Source organism: Onychostoma macrolepis, chromosome 02 (assembly GCF_012432095.1).
Source record: "Onychostoma macrolepis isolate SWU-2019 chromosome 02, ASM1243209v1, whole genome shotgun sequence".
NCBI lineage: Eukaryota > Metazoa > Chordata > Actinopteri > Cypriniformes > Cyprinidae > Onychostoma > Onychostoma macrolepis.
In genome coordinates, this window is record NC_081156.1 from 11547119 (window position 1) to 11552800 (window position 5682).

Here is a 5682-nt window from a genome sequence, read left to right on the forward strand (position 1 = left end):
CCCCTTCCTGGTCAGGTCTGTCAGGGGAGCTGCTAAGGAGGAGAAGTTAGGAATAAAGCAGCGATAGTAACCCGCCAACCCCAAAAAGGCACGTACCTGGGTTTTTGAGGTGGGCCGTGGGGCCGAGAGGATTGCTGCCACCTTCTTCTCCTGCGGTTTGATGAGGCCCCAGCCCACCTGGAAGCCCAGGTACTTCGCTTCGTAGAGGGCCAGGTGACATTTTCGGGGGTTGGCGGTCAGTCCAGCCCTGTGCAGCTCGACCAGCACCCTCTGCAACCGCTCCAAGTGATCCTCCCAGCTCTCCGAGTGAATGACGACGTCATCCAGGTAGGCCGCCGCATAGGACTGGTGGGGCCTCAGCAGGATGTCCATCATCCGCTGGAAAGTGGCTGGGGCCCCGTGCAGGCCGAAGGGGAGAACCCGGTAATGCCAGTGGCCGCTGGGAGTAGAGAAGGCGGTCTTAGGTTTGGCCTCTTCCGTCAGCGGCACTTGCCAATAGCCCTTAGTGAGATCTAACGTGGAAATGTACCGGGCCCTCCCCAGACGATCTAGCAGCTCGTCCACTCATGGCATCGGATATCCATCGAACTCGGAGACTTCGTTGAGGCGGCGGAAGTCGTTGCAAAAGCGGAGGGTGTCGTCTGGTTTTGGGAACATGACGATGGGGCTGGACCAGGGGCTGCGCGAGGGCTCTATTACCCCTAACCTCAGCATCTCCTGCACTTCCTCTTCGATGGCGTGTCGCCGAGCCTCCGGGACTCGGTAGGGCCGCTGCCTGACAATGGTTCCGTGTGGTGTGCGAACATCATGTTGGAGGACGTGGGTCCGCCCAGAAAGTGGGGAGAACACATCAGAGAATTGACCGACCAGATGTTGTAACTCCTTCTGTTGGGCAGCCGATAGGTGGGGGTTGACGTCGACAACCACGGGGTCAGTGGTGGCCAGGGCGGCCAGCTGGGTCCTAGTCCTGACCCATCGCTTCAGGAGGTTGATATGGTACAGTTGATCCTCTTTTCTCCTTCCGGGCTGCCGCACTCGGTAGTAGTGCGGCACTTCGCGAGGAATTTACAGGCAGCCGTCGGAAGTAGGACCATGACATGATCTCCTGGCTGGAACTCCAGTGGCTGGGCTGCCCGGTTGTAGTGGCATTGCTGGGCTTGCTGGGCTTTCGTGAGGTGCTCCCGGACTAATGGCATGACCCTGTCGATCAGCTCCCTCATCTCACGGATGTGTTCGATGGTGGACCGATGGGCGGCCAGCTGCTGTTTCCAGGCTTCTTTCGCGACGTCGAGTAGGCCGCGGGGTTGACGCCCAAACAAGAGCTCAAACGGGGTGAATCCGGTAGATGCCTGGGGCACTTCTCGGATGCCAAAGAGGATGTACGGTAGCATCTGATCCCAGTCCCGCTTATCGGCAGCGGCCACCCGACGGAGCATCTGCTTCAACGTCTGATTGAAACACTTGACCAGCCCATCAGTCCGGGGATGGTACACTGTGGTCCGCAGTTGCTTCACCTGCAGGAGGCAACAGAGGTCAGCCATCATCCGGGACATGAACGGGGTGCCCTGGTCGGTCAATATCTCCGTGGGAATGCCGACTCGACTACATAGGAGGAAGAGCTCCTGGGCGATAGCCTTGGACGTAGCTTTGCGTAGGGGGATGGCTTCTGGGTAGCGAGTGGCGTAGTCCACTATCACGAGGATGTGTTCGTGACCCCGGGCGGACTTCGGCAGCGGCCCGACCAGGTCCATCCCTATTCGTTCGAAGGGCACCTCGATGATGGGTAACGGGATCAGCGGGCTGGGGGGAGGGGGCACGTCGGACAGGCTTGGCAGAACCATTTCACCTCAGCATCCAGACCTGGCCAGTGAAAACACTCTCGAATCTGATGGATGGTGTTACGTGCCCCTAGGTGGCCGGCCATCGGATGCGAGTGTGCCAACTCCATCACGGTCTCTATCTTCGACCGCGGCACCACTAACAGCTTTTTTTCCTCCCCCCGCCGCGGGGCGACACAGTAAAGCAGGCCATTCTGGACGACAAAGTGGGGAACCTGCTGCAGTGGCGGCTGTGTCTCCTTTCCCTCAATCACCCTCACTTGTGTCCAGCAGTGTTTCAACCTTTCGTCCCCGAGTTGTTCTTTTGCAAAGGCCCCACCTCCCGTAACCTGTTGGAAAACATCATAGAAAAGGTTAGCGGTTTGGGAGGGGGACTCACCGTCTTTGGCGCTGTCTGACGCTAGTAGGACGGGGCGTCATCGGGGACCTCGGTTGAACTGTCGTCTTCGGCGGTTCCCGGCAGGGCTGGCAGGCTAGGTGGAGGTGGCGAGCAGGTGGTCAAAACCTGGCCAGTTTCTCCCGAGGAGCATGGGGACGGGCAAATCCTTCACGATCCCCACCTTGACAGGCCAGGAGCCTGGGGCGGCTGAAATGGTGACGTGCCGAGCAGGGACCTGGCGGGTATCCCCATGTACACACGTGATGGGTAGGCGGGCTTTTGACTCCACCCACGGGGGAAACATTGTCGGCTGCACCAGGCTGACCGCGCTGCCCGAGTCTAGGAGAGCTTGGTAAGGTCGTCCATTCACCTTTACCTCTACCCGTGGCACTTCCAATGGGGGCTCACGGTGGACGATGCAACCTGCCAGCCAGGCCCGGTGTGGTGAACGAGGAGGATCCGTGGACATCGGCTCATCCTGGGGGCCGGGAACCGCCGGCCTGCTCACTGGTCGCGAGATGCCCTCCGGCGAGCGTTGCTCCTGGTGCACCCTTCGGGGAAATGGCGGCACTCGCTCCCTAGCCTCACGACGTTGGGCTGCCTCCGCCAGCTCGATGGCCTCCACCAGATCTCCCACGGTGAGCGGGTTCTGCATGCCGGCCGCTCGCCAAATCGGACGAGGAAGGGCACGGAGGAGACGATCCACAACGACGCACTCGGCTACTTGGGCGGCGCTGGGATCTCTGGTGAGTAGCCAGTCCCGTGAGAGGCGGGATAGGTCAGAGGCTTGGGCGCGGGCTAGCAACCGGCTGTTATATTCCCAGTCGTGAAACAATAAACAACAAAATGGATGATAGGCCCACGCGGGACAGGATCTCTTTCCGCAGTTCCTCGTAGGGATCCCTCAGATCCGCCGGCATTGAGAAATAAGTTTGTTGCGGTTCCCCCGTTAATAACGGTGCCAGCACGCACGCCCATTCCTCCTGAGGCCAGCCCTCCTGGTTCGCCATAGACTCGAACATTTGTAGATAGCTCTCAACATTGTCGTGAACAGTCATCTTCGGACGCTTGTCGGTGACTCTTCAGGAATCTGCCCGCATTCTCCACCAGTGTAACGGGCTGAAGAATCACACGACAAGAATGGCTCAATAAATGCCCCGAATGGTGCGTTTATTGTGAAAGTGTGGCGTGCCAATGTGTCCTGTGCTCGTGCGTCGTGGCTGGCCGGTCACACACTGCTCTCTGTAATGCAAGGAAGAGATACGTTAGCGGGAAGTCTTCAGGAGACATGTCTCACCAGTGTGTGTGACTTGGCGGCTTTTGTGGCTGTCTCTTGATGAGGTTCAGCTGTGACCAGCCAGCCCGTGCCGATTGCGTGCAGGTGTTCCTCCTGTGTTTCCAGGGCAACGCTGATGAGTGCTCGGGACACGCGTCACAATAGTTTAACAAAATTATTAAAAATGATTAACTGGTGTTTATCAATCACTAAAAACACACACTTTACAACACATAATAGCCTTTATTTAATAACAATCTCCATTTATAACATTTTTCATACAAACTAAACATACAGGAATGAAGAAAAAAAGTCACCTACATCTTGGATGGCCTAAGGGTCAGTAAATTAACAGCAAATTTTCATTTTTGGGTGAACTATCCCTTTAAAGCTCCAGTTGACAAACATTACATCTGTAATACAACTGCAAAATTCAGTTTAAACTTTGTTTAATGAATTAAGAAAAAACTATACAAGCTAAACAAAATGTTAGCAAACAAACATTTACAAATATTATTACTGTTCTCAATTACAAATGAGGCAGAAGTAAAAAAATAAATAAATAAAATGAACCAGGTGTTATAGTACATAAATGTAAGTGTTACAGTATGTCAAATCAAGTCACTTTTATTTACATAGCACTTTATACAATACTGATTGTGTCAAAGCAGCTTTACAGAGTCAAACAGGAAAACAGTTTGTCAATAATGCAAGAGGACATTAAAGTGCCTCTATTATGGATTTTTGAAAATGACCTTTCATGCAGTGTGTAACACAGCTCTAAGTGAATAAAAACATCCTGCAGAGTTTTAAATCTGAAAGTGCACCGAGTATAAAGTTAGTGTCTCTCAAAAGAAAGAGTCGACTCTGAATCATTGAAACGAGTCATTTTTATAATGAATCTTAAGCCGTTTCATGTTGACGTCAAAATGAAACATTAGCATATTGCCCGCCCACTTGTTGCCACTAGGTGTGCTTTTGGGGCATTAAAGTGTTTTTGACCTTGCATGCATGTCAACCTGTTGTTGGGGACTCCCAAAACCAAAAAAAGAACCTTTCATAACCCATAATAGGGGCACTTTAACAAGTCATTTTTCCAGTTAAAGTCAGTTCATTGGTGATTCAGTGTTGACATCATCCAGTTCAGCTCTCTTCCAATAATGTCTGTGCAATCAGCTAAGTGTCCCCAAATAAGCAAGCCAAAGGCGACAGCAGCAAAGACCCAAAACTCCAACTGAGTAGAAAACCTTGGGAGCAACCAGGCACAGTCGGGGCACCGTTCTCCTCTGGCCAGATGAAACCAGCATGGTGTGGTTTAATTCTAGGCTGCAACACAGGTCGGATTGAGCAGAGGACTTGTCTGGTTCTCGTGGTCTTGTCTGGTTTTCGTGGTCTGGTCCCGATGGCCAACGAGGTCTTTAGAGGGGATCTATCTCTGGAGCTCATCTAGCTGACATGGCCTCCGCTGACATTCAGGGCTGTCGAGGTTGTCTCTAGGTGCTGATCCACCATCTGATCTGGATACGGACTGGGTGGCTACATTCACCTCGGAATAAAAATGAAAGAGATGAATATTAGTGTAGATGCCACTGAGAACAGTAAAGCACATTATAATTGTAGTAAAAACTCCAAACATTTACATATTATACCTGGAATGAAAACAATAAACTCCTCGTCTTGAAAGTACACACAGTATGTGGTTGCAGTGGAGCGGTCTGGTCACATGGGAGTGTTTGGTGCCTTGGAAGAACTGACTGGGTTGCATCTGAAATCTTGCAATGATGACAAAGCACCAATGAAATCTTTGGCCACACCCTGGTGGAGAAAGAAAAGTACATTTTAAGTTCAAAAAAATGAAATGATGCCTTTTAAATCATTACCAATGTATCAATATCAGTTAATTAAATTTGTGATGAAACAGAAGTTGCAACCTTTTTTTTTTTCTTTTTTTTTTGGCACAAATCCATTCCACAATCCATTGCACAATATAAATATATACATTTCAAATAAAACATTTAAACCTTTTAAATAAACGTTTTGATCAATTCAGTCGAACATTAAGTACAAATATTTATTCAGTGTAACCTTACTTGACTTACTGGACGCCTGAACTTGACATACACTGTTTTATAGGCTATCCAAATTATATTTTCTTCAGATATGCAACACATAAAACACTTTCTAAATGT